This window comes from Pseudorca crassidens, chromosome 1 (assembly GCF_039906515.1).
Source record: "Pseudorca crassidens isolate mPseCra1 chromosome 1, mPseCra1.hap1, whole genome shotgun sequence".
Lineage (NCBI taxonomy): Eukaryota > Metazoa > Chordata > Mammalia > Artiodactyla > Delphinidae > Pseudorca > Pseudorca crassidens.
In genome coordinates this window covers 82,297,268-82,315,176 of record NC_090296.1, presented here as the reverse complement: position 1 = coordinate 82,315,176, position 17,909 = coordinate 82,297,268, and the positions used below count along the sequence as shown (strand labels likewise).

Here is a 17,909-nt window from a genome sequence, read left to right as displayed (position 1 = left end):
TTCATAACATCTTTAAAAAATAGAAAATGAAGAAAAAAAAAAAACCCTATTCTTTGGTATTCTTCAAAGTACATGTGTTGTACCTTATTGACCAAATAGTCAATAAGGAATTTTAGATGCAAGATATGCTCTTTCATACCATATGATAAACTCTAAAATAAACCATTTCTGTGACATTGTGACAAACTGGGACCCTGCATATATAGCATGTACACACGTATATATGTGTATGCACGTGTGCACATACACGTATAAGGTAAAAAAAAAAAGATATTCATTCCAGTGTAGGAAATGTAAATAAAAGTAAAATAAATGCACACATATCCCTTACCCAGACAAAAATACATTATTAAGCCCACCACAGAGATCATTAACAAATGTTTATTAGGGACCTACTGTTGGTGGATACGGTGGCAAGGGCCTTGTTCCATTGCAGAACTTGTTCCAAGCAGAATCAATTCTGCTTCTGGGGGAGCCCAATATAACAATAGCAACTGTAACCACCATCATGTGCTGAGTGCTTATTACTTCCAAGCAATGTGCCAAGTGCATGTACTTGCATTATTGTATTACTGCAATATTGCATCATTCAACCCTACTCAGGACTATTACTATCAACAGATGAGAAAAGAAGGGCTCAAAGAAGTTAAGAAACTTGTGCAAGACCTCAGAGCTAGTAAATTCTAGATCCAGGATTTGAAACCAGGTATTGTTTCTAAGGCCAATAGGCTTCACCCCTGAGGTATGTTGCTTGAAAAGGGTCTAAGAAATAGTGGGAGAATACTGGAGTCAGAGGACACCCAGGCTTAAATCTTATTTCTGTCTCTTATGTGGCCACAGACAAGGTATTTAACCTTTGAGACTCAAAGGTTAGTAGTATAGACACTAATATCTATACTATAGTATCTATAGTACTATAGTATCTATAAGTATCTATAGTTACTGATATCTATAGTACTAGTATCTAATGGTATAGATAATATTATCTTCTTTCCCAAATTGTCATAAGATTAGAGATAATGTGTGCCTGCCACAAGGTCACTATTCAATAAATGACAGTTTGATTTAACTGTTATCTCTGAGTTTAATCAGAGTCATCAAGGAAGAATGCTGAATGCTATGTCTAACTCAGAGAGCACCTGACTTTTCCTTTTCTCATTAACCAGGGCTTCCGGTTGGCTACTTGATAACTTGTCCCTAGAATCAAGTGTAACCATTTCTAAAGGAAAGAAGACCAGGGAGTACATGCTCCTTTTGCACAACTTGGAAAAGGAAGCCCATTTATTTAATTTACACCAGAGCTTTTGGTATAAAGTCTTCCTATGGAGGAAACAGCCAACAAGTTAATATCCCAAAGAGAAAGAAACAATTTAGCCAATTCATGAACTAAGGCTGTAGTTACAGTATACACTTTTAGCCAAAGAGAGTAATTTGTTAGCTTAATTAACACCAAGGTTACTAGAGAAAGTGCTGTTTAAGGATAAGTCAAACCATAAATTATAAACTTGAAATTCAGAGATTGGGATGCTCAGAGATGTTAGGATTTACATAGGGGACTTTGCAATAAAGACAGAAAATCAAGCCTGAAACAAGTTATTATCCTGAACTATAGAAGTATAAACAGGATCCTAATTAATGAGTATTATAGTAATTTTTTAAGGAAATAATATGGTAACAGAGCTGGAAGGGATTTTAGAGCTCATTTATTCACACTCCTCTTTCTTTTTGTTTTTTTAGGTGTGGAAACCTAAAACTGAAAAAAGAAAGGAAATGCTATGGTCAGTTCCATACACTACAGTAAAATATGTCTCATCTTGATTTTCTCCTGGATGAGGTGATAGGGCTTAGTGAAAAGCATAGTTTGTAAAGGTTCTTAAAGTCAGGGGCCATGCTAAGTTTAGATTTCGTTCTTGCTTATGTAATTTTCCTTGTGTTTTCAATTATTTATACAAATATATTATTTATATATGTCTGGAACTTGTGCTTTTAGCACTCAATAAGCAGGAATAATTTATACGACTACGGAGTGCTTCCTGTCCTTACCTTTCAGAGCCTGTTCTTTTGCATTGTTAATTAATTGTTATAGTTCAGCCTTGGGCAACTTCCTTTCCCAGCAGTCTTGTCGTAGTACATAACTAGCCAGAGAGAGCTGTGTTAGGATCTACCTTTATCTTCATACTCAGATTCTGAAATCCAGGTTAATGATCCTGTTAGCTATTTCCCTAGTACAGCCAACTACTGGGGAGGCGGGGCGGGGGCAGGGTGCGGTCATAGCATGACCCAGCAGATCACGTGTCTTCAGCAGAGGAGAACATACTGAAAGAGAAAACAGGCTGCCAGTCCTAAACTGAATTTGTCTCTGCTTCAAGTTTCTTCTTTACCTCTGCTTTTTTGTTGCTGTTATTTGGTTTCTTAAAAATCAAGTTTTTGGGCTTCCCTCGTGGCGCAGTGGTTGAGAGTCCGCCTGCCGATGCAGGGGACACGGGTTCGTGCCCCGGGCCGGGTAGATCCCACATGCCGCGGAGCGGCTGGGCCCGTGAGCCATGGCCGCTGAGCCTGCGCGTCCGGAGCCTGTGCTCCGCGAGAGGCCCGCGTACCGCAAAACAAACAAACAAACAAAATCAAGTTCTTGACATACTCTTTCCTCTACCGTCCCTCATCCCCTTTTTTCCTTCTGCTGCCTTGCGTTGACCTCAAGTACCTACATCATCCTGGCTCATGGCCACAGGTCTGGATTCTACCACCAGAAATGATTCCTGATTTTTGCCTCTCTCCCTACACTGCTCACTTCCCAGTGTCTGACCCTCCTCATCCACGGTTCTCACCTTGCCTTGGATTTATGAGGTTCTTGCTCTGTAACCCACAGGAATGAGTGACAATTGCTGAGAAGAGCCAATACGCAGGTACCCCAGATTGGCTCGGATGTCAAGAGGACTCGGCAGGTCTGGGGCTGGGCAAGGTGGCAGCACAGCCCCTGCTGTGCCCCTTGCCTTCACTGCCTCCTCAGCATTTTCCAGAGCAAATGGAAAGAGGTCCTTGGTTGTTTCTCCCTGAGCCTGAAGGATTAGCTCTCTAATCAGTTTTTGGAAGAGTAAATACAGTGAGATACACAAACTTTCCCTCCATGGAAAGGCAAGACAAAGGTGAGATAGGCTGTCTTTTTCTGCTACTGTCACTCAAAGGCATGTGGCCCTTGCTCAGGCCCTAGAGCAAGGTCTTTCCCAGATTCTATCTCTTTGATGGAATCACCAGGTAAACAGCCCACTCACAGGCCATTTAATCTGAAGGCAAGAAACTACCTTACCATACTCTTAGGTATTTGTGAGGATATAGACCAAATACACCATTGAATTGACATGAGAGGATTACTGTGATATAAACAAAATAATTCTTAGGAAAAAGGGCCACTGAGTAAAATTTCTCTTTCCTTTTCTCAGCATTGTCAGCAATTTGTTTTCTACTTCACAGTATGGTACATTGTGGTCAATCATAATATTAGGTGTCACAATACACTGAATGAAGGCTTGATGGGTGGATGAAGGAGCATCTCAGTGAAAGATGTGAAACTCTCGAGACCTGAGATTGTTCATGCTGGGAACTCCTTTTGGTACCTTATATACGTATCGGGAGCCCTGACAGCATCTTTAAAGGCTTAAGGAATTCACCTGGGGATGCACCTAGTTCCATGAGACTGATTGGCGGCAGCATCGGCTGCCTGGAGCCTCCTTTTGGGGGCTATTTGTTCTCTAGCACACTTCCGTGGATAGACGCCAGAAGGTTCTGGTGTACTGTGGGGCCAACTAGGTGGCCAGGGAACTCCACCCAATCCTAGCTGATTAGGCCAAGTAGGCAGTAGTTAACTGTGTTAAAGGTGAAGGAGAGGATTCTGAGAAAGATACTATAAATGCCCCGGGGCAGAGAGTTGTCATAAATTCATCTGGCTTCAAAGTGTGTGTTAGCTCCATATTTAAAACGTCTTAAATTTTCAGAGTGACTTGTCTTTATTGTAAACAATGCAAAAAGTACAGATGAATGACAGTACTGCCCCCACCTGTGTGACACCCTATTCCCACACCTCGAGTAAGCACAGCTAGGAGTTTCTTGTTTATCTTTTCAGGAGTGTTTAATGCATGGATAATTGGTATATCGAATGGGGTGAAATTAAAAAAAAGTAGCTTTCTTCTTCCCCTAAGCCAAGCCCTTCAAACTCACCCTACAGATCTTTCTGCACAGCCCTGGGACAATACATCAGGCAGGTCCTGTAGCTTTTCCAAATATGTCTAGATGTTAAAAAACAGTCTGTTATTTTTAAATGTATTTAAAAGGGCAATCTGATCAAAATCGAAAGTTCCTTCTTACATCTAGTTTAAAATCTCTCACTCTTCCTGGGGCTTAGGCCTAAGCCTTGTTCAGAAACCTGCAGGGAGAAAGAGGAGTGTGCAATGCGGCTTTTCACCCTCCTGCACTGTGCTCTTCTACTCCTCTGGATCCGGGACTGAACCCTGCTGCCCTGGCCCCTCTAGCACCGGACTGCAGAGGTGATCAGCGGTAGAGGACAGGCCTTGCTCAACGCGTGCTTTGTAATCAGAAATCTAAGCCCTCCGGGTGGTGGATACCTAGCGCTGGCTTTTTTTTTACATGGGGTGGTTCTGTGAGTTTTTCAGAGACTCCCTCTGCCCAGTCAGGGACTCTGCTCTCTGTTCTCTGAACTGTTCCTGTTGTGGGAGATGCTCTCTCTCAGCTTCACCTCTCACAACTCTCCTTCAAGAGCAGTCTTAAGATTCCTGTCCTTTCTCCGAAGGTTTCTGCTGGGGTTATCTTGCCCCAGCCGTCAGAGGTCTGGGGCAAGATCTTTCCAAGATGGCACTAGCCTGGCTAACTTCCAGATGGCTCAGCCCATGGGAAAATTTGGCATTGTTGCCCCAACAAACCCTGGAAAAATGGCCACTCCCACTGCAGCTCGCTGTCATTGCTCTGCTATTACAGGTCATTCCAGGCAACCTTCGGCTTTTAGCCTTCTCAAGGCAGGAGTCAGGCACCCCATTCTGCGCCCCTGAGTTCCAGGGAACACAGACTAAGTGCACCCAAGAGCTCTCTCACCGCGTTCTGTTGCAAGAACAGCATGGAGGGATCCCTCTGAATTTTTACGGATTAGCAAGCAATAAGGTGGGGGAGATGCTTTTTTCACTCTGGTGAGCCTCCCATTCTTTCTTAGGTTTTCTCTTTCTTTCTCTCTTCTTGGCACTCCATTCAGCCTCCTCATGAGGGAGGGAACCCCATGGAACTGTAATGTCATCAGGCCAATGGCACAGCCTTTTCGTCCTCACTCTGATCACCCTCTAACATCCTTTCCGAGACTGAAGGTGGGTGATGAGCTACGAGTTGAAGTAGAAGGTTTTGTTTACCTTTTAGCAAGTTCTGAATGAGTAATAATATATCTCTGTTTAAAATATGGGGGAACATGTTGCTTACTATTATTAATGGTGAAACCTCAGCCCAGATTCTGATACAACAGGAAGTACATTTAAGCAACACACACACATATACACACACACACATCTCTAAATACTATAGATCCTTTCTTAACCTCAAATGGAAGTATCCCATGTTTATTGTTCTAGAGCTTGTTTTCTTGAGAATAAATCTTCGACAACTTGTATTGTCAGTACAATTCACTAGAGTATTGCATCACCGATTTCCAGATTTCTGTTATGACAAACAATACTAAAGCAGAGTCTTTCTATACTTTTGGGAGCATATCTGCAGAATAAATTCCTAGAAGAAGAATCACTTGGAATTCAAAGGTAAAATTTGAATATAGGGCTTCCCTGGTGGCGCAGTGGTTAAGAATCCGCCTGCCAATGCAGGGGACACAGGTTCGAGCCCTGCTCCGGGAAGGTCCCACATGTGTGGAGCAACTAAGCCCGTGAGCCACAACCACTGAGCCTGTGCTCTGCAACAAGAGAAGCCACTGCAATGAGAAGCCTGTGCACCGCAATAAAGAGTAGCCCCTGCTCGCCGCAACTAGAGAAAAGCCCGCGCACAGCAACAAAGGCCCAATGCAGCCAAAAATAAATAAATATATTAAAAAAATTTTTTGAATATATGTTGCCAATTTGCCAACCTTTTATCAGTTTTCACTCTATTAGTTGTGGAATGCCAAATGTATGCATTATATATATATATATATACACATATATATATACATATATGTATGACTTTGGTTTATATTTCTTTAGTTATGAGCATGGTGGAACATCTTTCTGTACATTTATTGGTCTTTTGAATCTTTCTTCTGAGTTGCCTGTTCATTTCCTTTGCACATTTTTGTATTCATAATTTTCATACTGGTTTTTTAAAGAGGACCTGGTATGTTGAGGACATTTGCCTTGTTCTGACATGTGAAATGAAACATTGCCTCCTGTTCTTCTTTGATACATTGACCCTGTGTGTATCTTTAATTTTTTCCTGTAAAGAAGTTTTCCAATTTTATGTAGTAATCTCATCAGTTTTTTCCTTTGTGGCATCTGGATTCCACGACATCCTTAGAAAGGCTCCAAAGTTCTAAAAATATTCACACATTTTGTGCTCGCTTCGGCAGCACATACACTAAAAATATTCACCCATTTTCTTCTAGTGTTTTCATAGCATCATATTTTTACATTTAAATTATTGATCCTTGTGGAATATATTTTGGGGTAAAGTGTGAGCATTTTTACATCTAACAAAGCAAACTTTTTACTTCCTAGACTTTTCTAACTTCTCTTTCTCTTATTCACATCACTGAATGAAAATCTAAGTTATACTCAGAGTCCTCTTTTAAACACAGAGCTTCTCACATAGTTAAACACAAAGGCAAATTAAAAAGGCAGAAACAGGACTTCCCTGGTGGTGCAGTGGTTAAGAATCTGACTGCACACGGGTTCGAGCCCTGGTCCGGAAAGATCCCACAGGCCGCAGAGCAGCTAAGCCCGTGAGCCACAACTACTGAGCCCGCGTGCCACAACTACTGAAGCCCACGTGCCTAGAGCCTGTGCTCTGCAACAAGAGAAGCCCACGCACCACAATGAAGAGTAGTCCCTGCTTGCCACAACTAGAGAAAGCCCGTACACAGCAACAAAGACCCAACGCAGGTGAAAAGAAAAAAAAGGCAAAAACATTTTTGCTTTAAATTCTGCCTACTGCCTACTTTCTAGGATTCTTAGCCTGACTTCTTTGGGCATTGGTCTCTTGGACTAGTGATTATTTTCATGGCAGTTACAATGTATTTTCAAATCCAGTGATAAGAGAGGTAAGAATATTTGCTCCTCCCCATTTTTACAGTGGATGCCAGGAGAGGGGAGGTAACAGGCCCAAGGTCACAGAGCAATTCAGGGTGTTGAAATCCAAGGTTCCAAGCCATCTAGCCTGTTGTAGTAATCAACAGACCTCATGTAAAAAGCACAGGTAGAAAGAATTCTTCTGATTGCATCATTCACTAAATTATATAATCCACAACAAAAGCAGCCAGAGGGCAGTGGACAGGGTAAAGCTTAGCTCATTGAAATGTGCAGATGTTTCAGTGAATTGGGAAAACGGCCTGCTCATAGAGATCATATATAATATTTGACAATGTGAGTCAGCCTTGGGCATTATTCAAGGTTAATCTTATCCCCTTAAAGAAATAGCTGATTGTTTTGACTTGTTCTCCTCTGCCTGTTCCAAGTTGCCTGACAGAGTGTTACAGAGACAGTCTTGCTGGTCTGAAGCTCTATGCTCAAATGCTGAATTATGGAGTCCATTAAGAAATTCAGAAGATCTGTTTGGAGAGGCAGGAATCCAGTAAAGCTTCTCATTTTTCCATAATGACTGATGGATTTAGAGCACTCTTAGGGGGTGGCTGTATAATGCTAAGTGTTTAGTGTGTGCCAGCTTTGTCACCTTGCATGAACTCTGTAACTACCTTTTATTCCAACCTCATCTTCTCAGGCTGCCTCTGAGGGAAGGAGAATTTCTGACTTTGGAAGTTGGAAGAGACTAGAGAGAAGGTGGGCAGAAGAGGGGGGAGGCACCAAAGAAAACCTGCCTGTGTCTTAAGTATCTGGCAGATTCCCTGCTTTAGTTTCATAGGTCATTGGATTTCTTCCAGAAATGTTGTTTTGCAAAGGGTGTGTGGAGTAGTCTAGGCCCTCTGGTGAATAAGATACTCCTTTCCAGCAACAGGATATGGGAGAGTTCAGCCCCAGGAAGATCACTGTGTCCAAAATGGTGGGGAGAAGTCGGAAATGGTCTCTGTCTGACCAGCTGCTATTTTCTCTAAATTCAAGTGGCTCTGGGGATTGGCCCCAGCACCTCATAATACTGGGAGACTGTGTTTAATCCCAGGTGCCTGAAGTTCTTCAGTTAGTCTGTGGTTTGTGTGGTCAGTGCTGACAGCACCAGCTCAGTTGGAGTTACAGGCAGCGATTGTGCTTGTCACAGAAATGGTTATTCCTTGATGTGCTTTCAAGTGCTGTGTCCTATGAATCCTGTTGGCAAGAAAACCATCCTCCACCCTAGCACTTAGGTAATAAATATGGCTTGAGAAGCAGCCAAAAATGCATATGTTTTCTGTGCTGTGAGATTCCTTCTTGAAAGGGAAAAGCTCTTCTGAATGTTATGCACAAAAGATTCTATTAATTAGGAGAACTTATAATGTTTCCCTATAGAATAAAGAAAAAAGAATAGCCTGTGTTGCTACTCCACTGGTTCCTTGGTTGGACAAAGTTTATTGCTCTTGCTTCTAGGAAAGAAATTGCCACTCTGACCCCTTGGTTGTCTCTCTTATCCTCGCACTGTGCACACACAACTATTCATTAATGTCAACAAGACATATGAGTGCATATCCAGTGGGGTGGAGGCAAGGGGACTAGATCCCAAAGTCAACATCTTTGCAATACAGTCCAAGATGAAAATGATTGAAGTCCCATTAGTCTTCAATGACTAACAGAAAACAAAGAGCATTCAGGACACAAGTTAAAGAAGAAGCAAAAGATTAAAAAATTTTTCCCCCTGGGCTTCCCTGGTGGCGCAGTGGTTGAGAGTCCACCTGCCGATGCAGGGGACACGGGTTGGTGCCCCAGTCCGGGAAGATCCCACATGCCGCGGAGCAGCTGGGCCCGTGAGCCATGGCCGCTGAGCCTGCGCGTCCGGAGCCTGTGCTCCGCAACGGGAGAGGCCACAACGGTGAGAGGCCCACGTACCGCAAAAAGAAAAAAAAAAAATTTTTTCCCCCTGAATTGTGTTCAGATATGCACCAGATTCTAAAACATTTGAAGTCAAACTTACCCCCAGTTTAGTAGGATAGGGTCCTCAGAGCTCACTTGGAAACAGAATTTCTAGAAAGAATTTTAAGCTTCCAGGAAGCTGAAGGAGAAAAGAGCAGCCACCCAGGCAGAAACCAGGTGTTGAAGATTCTGAAACACACATGAGGGAATATAGTCAGAGGAGGAGATGTGTGTTGGGTGATGGAGCTAGGAAGGTGCCTTCGTGTCCCTGAGGAGACAGAGGGATTTCTTAGCTCCTTTCTGCCTTGGTGAGTCTGTGGCTACACTGAGGAGGTTTCCTAAGAGGATTTAGTCTTAATTCTAAGAACAATGTCTTCAGACCCTCTTCTTATTTAGAGGAAAGGTACACTCCTTTTATCCCTGTTTCATTGGCACTGTGTAGTCTGTGTGCCCCTTCACATTTACACCCCACTCTTCTCCACACTGAGCCCTGTGAGTCTGATGTCTATGGACTAAACCACCTGGGCTCCCTTGCCTCTGGCTTCCTTCTGGGTTTGGCTGATGGGAGGCACTGGCAAAGGAGGAAGAGGGCAGCAGGAAAGAGAGGTGGACCTACCTATTCCCCGTCATCCTTCCTGCCAGGCCTCTGGTTATCATTGGTCGTGTTCTTCTAGAAAAGGCCACCACTCCTGTTGGGACCCTTTCCTACAATACACATCTCACTGGGATCCAGCAACCACTCCCTCCCCTGGCCTAGGGTTGCTGGTGGTGTCCTTCTCTTGCTAGCCCAGGGATGCTTCACCGTCCTTTGCTGATTTTTCTTGACTACAATTATTCTTTTACACTCTTTGTTTTCTTCTAAAATGATGACGTTACCTCTGTCCATAACAGCAAGTCTGCTTAGAACAGATAGCAAGCAGCCAGCCCCTGATCTGGGTCCAAACAGTTATATCTTAGAGTGCTGTGGGTTCCGGTAGTCGTTCTCCCTTTGGAGATGTGGTTCCCAGGCCCCCGTGTTGAACTGTCACTCTGAGCTGTGCTTTGCCTCCATCCTCTGGCCATGCTAGCTGTTAAGTGGCAACCTTGGCCTATCTGCTCTGACTCTTTCTTGCTTTGGATAATTTAAGTAAGTGCTTCCTATGAGGCAGGTCCTGTACCAAGCTCTTTACCTATATCCTTTATTTAATCTTCATAATGCATAGTCACCATCTTTATCCTCATTTCACAAAAGAGAAGACTGAAACTCAGAAAAAGTCCCTAAAGGTCACACAGCTGGGAAGAGCCGGGATTCAAATCCTGTTCTGCTCTAAACCAATAAGCTCTGCACTCGCTGATCCTCTGGTTCTCAGAGCTCACTATACATGCAGGCCGCATTTCTATGCACACTGGTGCTTCCCTTGTGTTTTCTCAACCATGGGGCCTTCTAGCTATTCAGATTGCTCACTAGATTTCGAGTCCTGGCCCATCTCCTGGTCCTCACAGTTAGGAATGTGATCTCTGTCTGCTTCTGCTAGGGCTGCCATAACAAAATTCAACAGAGTAGGCAGCTTCAACAACAGACATTTGTATCTCACGGTTCTGGAGGCTGGGGAGTCCAACATCAAGGTGCTGGCCTGATAGGTTTCATTCTGAGGCTTCTTCTCTTGGTTTATAGGTGGTCACCATTTCTGTGTGTTCACGTGGCCTCTTTCTACGTGCATACACAGAGAGAGATTTCTGTTGTCTGTTCTTCTTATAGGGCACCAAGTCCAGAGGATTAGGGCATCATACCTAGGGCCTCACTTAACCTTTATTACCTCCCTAAAAGCTATATCTACAGATACAGGGCTTCAACATATGAGTCTGGGGGAGATACAATGCAGACCATAATAGCCTCTCCCCCTTGGAACCTGGACTTAGCGTTGATTCCTGATCCATCATGTCAAAAGACAAAAGTCGGACCCTCTGTGGTAGGAAAAAAGTCCTTTTCTCTCATAATACAAGGTAATAACATTTTCTCAATTCTTACAAACAAGTGTAAACTTGTTAAAACAAATATGCCAGGATTCGGAAATATCTTTTAAATCGAACTCAGTTTAAACTATACACATACGAGGACCTTGACAGATTATTTACAATTAGAGCATCCTATCCAAACTTCAGGTAGAGCAACATCACATCATCCTAGTAAGACGTGGTCTGTGTCATACATAATCATTCTATGTTGAATTTACACATTTCTGAAGTGACCAGGGTTTACTTCTACAATGTGAGGAGGGTGTGGAAATAAGAGCTGACAGTCATGGATAAAAATTGATTGGAGGTGTTTCATTAAGGGAAGGAAAAAAAGGAAAGCTGTGATGGGGGAGGGATGGGGGTGAATGAAATGTTTGTCCTTTGACAAGTATTTACTGTGACAAACCACAGGATTGAAAAAAAGTGGTCCCATAAGCAGTTCACCTCCCTTTTCTCTTCCTCTGCCTTTCCACTCCCTTAAGTCTGATTGGTTTCTTTGCTTCTGCTCAGTTCTACCTCTACAGAAGAACAGAGATTTGCTATCTACAGTGGTCTAAGTTGGCGTTAGCTAGTTCCTAAAGTAAAGATGGTACTTGGTGATGAAGACTCTGCAAATTTCAGGTTGTCTCAACTTCTAAATAACCAGCTAATCTGGTGGAAATACTGTAGCTCTCTAAAAGAGCAATTTATCACTTTGTCTGGTAAAAGAAAATCAGTATATTTTTACACATAGAGAAAAAAGTTATAGAACATTATTTAGAACAATTTGCCATTTATATATTTCTTTAAGTTGGTGTGTGTAGTTATATGGTATGTGTCAACATAGATGAGTCTTTGTGTTTTGTTTTGTTATCATGTATATTATAGAAAGGAAATCTAAGTGACACTAGTGGTGCTGGCTGTTGGGGTGAGGACACACCTCAGAGCAGGCCGTCCAAACCATTTTTGTTTCCTCAAAGTTCTGGCTGTGTTTTGAACTGAGAGGGTAATAGAAAGAAGGAAAGAGTTTGGGGGTTCTGAACAGTAACAGATCTGGGGCCACTAGCTCCTGGGGTATGTGAGGCAAAAATCCTTCCTGAGACACACTAATAAGATATTTAATACACCAGTGTGTCCTCATATTACTGGTGTGGAAAATCCTGGTCTATCATCACTCTGATCTTTTCAGGAAGCAGAGTCCACAATCTGTCTCAGACACCCCTTTTCGTTTGCATTTCTCTCAATATCATACAGATCCCCATAACTCCAATCACTTAGGCTACGTCTAAGCCCATTGTCTTTTGTTCTATCTAGAGTGAAACTAAAAATCAGCCGGTCTGCAGAATGATTCTTAACACTGAAAACTTTCTCTTCCCTTTATTAAATATGCTGCCCCTCTTTGAATTATAAAAGGACAAAGAAAGAAAACAAAAAATGGGTGTGGCATTAGATGGAATGTCTTCAGAGAGTCCCTAATACCCTCTGAATTCTCTGACTTTTACCTCTTGTTTACCTTCTTGAATAAGGGGATATATGAACAAAAAACCAGAGCCTGCCATTTTTTTCCTCATGAGCAGAAGGGAGGGGTTTTGTGAATTAAAAAGTCAAATGCTAATGCCATGGGGAAATTATGACTTGGTATCACAAACGCAGTCAGTGTGGTTAGACTATAATGCATAGCTCCAATTTCTTCACACAAGCACGAAAGTATCACAGGGAAGCTACTTATGAGAAGTCTTTTTTTTTTCCTTCCTTTTCTTTTTTAATGAGAATGTGGGGGAAGAGTTTCAGCTCTTAGATGTTGGTCTTTATAACTTCCTTGTCGAAACTGTGAAGTTTTAAAGTTAATATTTTCCTTAGGGAATTTCCTTGACAAGCTAAACAGTTCTTGCCTTAATCTTCCAAGGTGGGAAACTCTTAAGAGGGGAGGTCCCTCGGCTATACCTCTTCCTGGAACATCTCACCACCCCACTCTGAACGTGGGACGTTTGGGGCCTGTGGTAGGTGGGAATCCTGGGGAACACAAAGCCCATTGTGTCTCTTCTAAAACTTTGCTTTGTCTGTTCAGAAACTGTCTCAATTGAGCTGGCACCCCAGCACAGAGATGCCATGAGAATCTATGGAAATAAATACACTTGGGAGTAGATCCCAAGGATACTAGGATTAAGCATTTTACTCTTCAAAAACCAGAAGGGTCAAAACCTCACTCATTCACCTGTACCAGTAGGCACTTTTGATGGTGAATTTTATGTGTCAACTTGACTAGGCCATGGTATCCAGATATTTGCTCAAAAATTATTTCAGATGTTTCTGTAAAGATGCTTTTCAGATGAGATCAACATTTAAGTCTGTAGATATTGAGTAAAGCAGATCACCCTCCATAATGTGGGTGGGCCTCATCCAATCAGTTGAAGGCCTTAATAGAAAAAAGAAAGAGGGAATTCTGTCAATAGGTGGCCTTTGGACTCAAACAGCAACTCTGCACTGGGCCTTTCCTACAGATTTTGGATTTGCCAAGCTTCCACAATTGTATGAACCAATTATTTAAAATCTCTTTCTCTCTCTGTCTCTCTCTCTCTCGTTGCAAGGCCTTTGCACATGTTGATCTCTCTGCCTGGAACACAACTCCCCCCAGGTACCCCCAACTCTGCTTAACTCATGCTTCCTCATCCTTCAGACTTCACTCAACATCACTCACTTAAGGAAGCCTCCCTGGTTCCCTGGATGAGGTTGATACGCTCTCAAAGCAGCATGTACCTTTCCTTTGTAGCACTTATCATTTGGTAACTCTACCTTTTTACTTTTATTTAGGTCATTATCAGATTCAAGCTTGTCTACCTGACTGTAGACTTCACCAGGGTGGGGACTGTATCTGCAGTTCCAATGCTTATGTGTTTGGCACATAGAAAATACCCGCCGCCCCCAGTGTTTATTGAATACATGAGTGAATCCTAACCACTTGAACCCCTTATAAATGAAGTGTTATTTTCACGGATTAGTAGTTGAGGGGACTAAGGTCCATTAATATGCCCTTGGTCACACAGTGGTAAAACTGATATTCCACCCTAGGTCTGTTGACTCAGAGCCCATGCACTTTCCACCACACCAATCTGCCTTTCTCAGCAGCCTGCAGAAACCAAGGGCAAAATGATTTAAAGGAAACACTCCGATCTGTGAACTTCCCTTATTGCTTCATCTCTAAAAACACACCCCAATTCTTGACACCACTAAGAGAAATGAGAAATCTGTGTGTTTTAGACTGGAAACAAACAGAGTAATTGTCTGGAAATCGGGGTACCTATTGCCTCTCAATAATCAGCATCAGAGTGAAGCATATCACTTGAAGGTGAGAGTAAGCATGTGAAGAATTTCTTTAGTTCCAGATTTTAGAGGGTGAAAAAAATCGCATGAAGGAGAGAATCAGACAAAATGTATAATATCTTCATGCTTCATAAAAACGGAGATTAAAATCACATATCTCAAATTTTTACACAACTCAAAAGTGTTTTAGATATAATTCTAAAGGATCAAAGCAATTGATTTTAATTGGTTCCTGAATAGCAATACCAAACTCAGTCCTGGTTGTCAGGTAGATAATCCCATTTCATTTTAGAAACAACAGCTTAAGAATTGTGCAACCTTCCTTGGTTATCATGTAATAAGCAGACAGCTCAGACAGGGAGGCTTGCAAAAATCTAATCAAAATGGCCTTACAATACTGTCTCCTGAATTTCAGACCCACAGGGCAGTTTCACAGCCAAGTCTGAAAGACTTGAAAAAACAGGGTTAGATGGGAAGTGCTGACACAAGCCCGGCAGAGAGAATGGCCTCACTATATTGCTGCAACAATCTGAGGGGGAAAAAAAGAATATATTTTTGGTGTGCATTAATTTTTTTTAACATCTTTATTGGAGTATAATTGCTTTACAATGTTGTGTTAATTTCTGCTGTATAACGAAGTGAATCAGTTATATGTATACATATATCTCCATATCCCCTCCCTCTTGCGCCACCCTCCCACCCTCCCTAGGTGTGCATTAATCTTCAAGCTGCTTCTACGTGACTTGAGAACATGTCCCCGAAACCGACATAATTTGGCCATGTAAATTGTGTGTACATTCCTAGTGAATAGGGCCCTTGATCACATTCCTACCAATTATGCTGTTCTCAAAAAGATCAGAACTAAGTCCTAACATGTTAAGAATGCTCAGGGGAAAAAAACCCAACAACAGTGGAGAATTTTGCTTCTCTACTATAGAAATAGAAGGAGGGACTTATGGCAACAGCAAGTTAAGACTTTTCCAGGCAACTTCTACTGAGGCAAAGTAAACTGATAGACACATTATTAGGTGAGCTTAGGGTTAACTTGATGGCAAAGGACCTCAGGTACTCTAGGAAAAATCATTTTGGTAATACCTGTACTTCCACAGGACTTGGTTCTTCTCTCTTGGCATTTATCTTACTTTGGGCTGAATAACAGACATTTGCGTTTTTGCTTTATTCTCCATATCTGCACTCCCACCCCCAGTCCCCAGTTGAGTTGCTAGAGGACCAGAAAGATGTTTCATTCCTCTTTTAATTCCACATAGTACTCAGTAAACTGCAGTGAACATAGCAAACGCAAAATACCCATTAACTGACTTCAATACTGTTTAGGAACTGGCGAACTGTACAATGTGAGATGTGGGCAGAGATGAATCCTGGCAGATAAAATAATGACAACACTTGAAATTGACAGAGCCACCTGAGCCTGAGATTCTCTGTGTGTTTTACTATTAGCCTCTTGAACACTAGTGCTCTTACCCTGGACCAGGTCACCTGTCAAACCAAACTGGCAGCATTGTTTTTCCTTTAAAGGAGCACTTAGAGCCGTGGGTAGCAGTGGTCACCATCTCTACAGTTCGGTAAACTTAATTTGAATCCCAGTTTTGCCTTTTCCTGGTTGTGTGACCTTGGGAAAATTTCTTCATCTCTTTAAGGGAAATGGTCTAGACAAATTCCGAATTCCTGTGGCTGGCAGGTGTTCCATGTGATTGTAGCACGTATTTGTGTGGGCGAGCTGGGTTCATTGAAAGGCACCAGGACAAGACTATTTGGAAGCCATAATCCATCTCTTGGGCACAGCAGGGAGTATTGAGAAGAGTGAAGCTTGGAGTTTGGTCTACAACTTTGGCATTATTTGTTATCCTAATTTTATCTGGGAAAGTACAATAGAGACTAGCAATCCAGACTGCTATGTCTGGATCTGGAAACCCTTCTTATACCTCGAAGGTTTATGGCAATTCTGCACATGCACTGTCTATAATCCTGAAACTCTACTACTGAGGCTGCTGTTGGGAATTCCAGTATTATCTCTATGCCCTTGAACTGTAAGAGAGCTGTGGAAACCCCCAGATGTTTCCTCCTCCATGTTGACCCATGATAGGAAATTACCATGCTATATACCCTTCTAGGCTTTTTAGGATTGGGGAAAGGGAATTAACTGACATTTCTGAGAAGTCCATGTGAGGCATTCTAAAAGTCTGAGGTTTCATATTAGATCCTGGCATCTCACATCCTAAGTTGTACCCTATGCAGTTTAGCATTCTGTATGTATTGACAGAGTTGATAAAGTGTCACCAGTGGCACTTTAGATGTGGCGGTTGCTCCTGGGAAGATATTATCCTCATTTTATAGACTTAAAAAGGAGACTTTGGAGTGAACCTTCTTGCCCAAGGCCATGTAAAGTGTGTATAGCAGAGGCAGGAGTCTCAGGATTTTAAGTCTAATTGGTTTGATGTTTCTGAAAAGTCTTTTTGGGATTGGAAAGTGAAGAAACTGCAACATGGCAGAGGCTTCCCATTTTTTACTCTTTCTGAAATGGGTGGCATCATCTGACTCTCTTAAAGTAAGTGTACTTTAAAAAAAAAATTAATGGGAATTGTTATTACAAAGGATGCAGCATTTTAACAACACTGCATGATTTAGTGAATCATTTCAGAGATTACTTACATAACAGGGATTTCCCTCCAGCCATACCAGTCATGGGATAGAGCTGGGATGTCCTACTGCAGCAAATTGACTTTCTGTTCCCCTTGCCCGTGCCCTGTGGGAACTACCAACTCAGTCCACCCTTCCCTCTGCTCAGACAGCAGAGGGGAATCCCTGGGGAATGAGTGCCCTAGGACCTGCAGGCTCTCCTACACATTTCACCTCTGTGTCTCGCAACGCCAGTGTTTCCTGACCCAGCCACTGGCCACAGACTGTATGCCAGTCTTGTCTGCCCCGTCCCCCATGCCTAAACATTCCATGTGCTAACACAGAATGCTTTTCTCTTTTTTATTTCCAGCAGATGTGGCCATTTTCTCTGCTACAGAAGGCGCGGAGGATGACTGACCCTCCGGGCAAGGGTCTCTCTTACGGACTCTTCTCTTCTTGCCTCCCACATCAGCTACTCCCGCCCAGCTCTCCTCCTGAGGAGCGAGGTCCCTAAGAACCACACAGGTCTGGCCTCCTTTCTTTCCTTTGGGGAAGGGAGATGGGGGCAGGTGGCTTTTGCGACATTTGCTTGAAAGGGGAGGAATCCAGAATATCAGTACACAACATAAGGAAATTATTCAGATATATTTTTAACCTTAACTCTGGTTCCTTATGAAGTTTTTGTTCTGTTTTTAATTAACAGATTTTATTTTTTAGAAAAGTTTTAAGTTT

General features: G+C 42.5%; 1 long non-coding RNA gene across 1 annotated transcript in view; it reads left to right on the top strand.

Moving 5' to 3' along the window:
- The first annotated feature begins 1,731 nt into the window (after positions 1-1,731).
- LOC137230066 (uncharacterized) overlaps positions 1,732-17,909 on the top strand; it is a 39,097-nt gene continuing 22,919 nt past the window's right edge. The window contains exons 1-2 of the long non-coding RNA XR_010945994.1: positions 1,732-1,778; positions 17,551-17,702. This is a non-coding gene — a long non-coding RNA (uncharacterized lncRNA). The remainder of the gene's footprint in view (positions 1,779-17,550; positions 17,703-17,909) is intronic.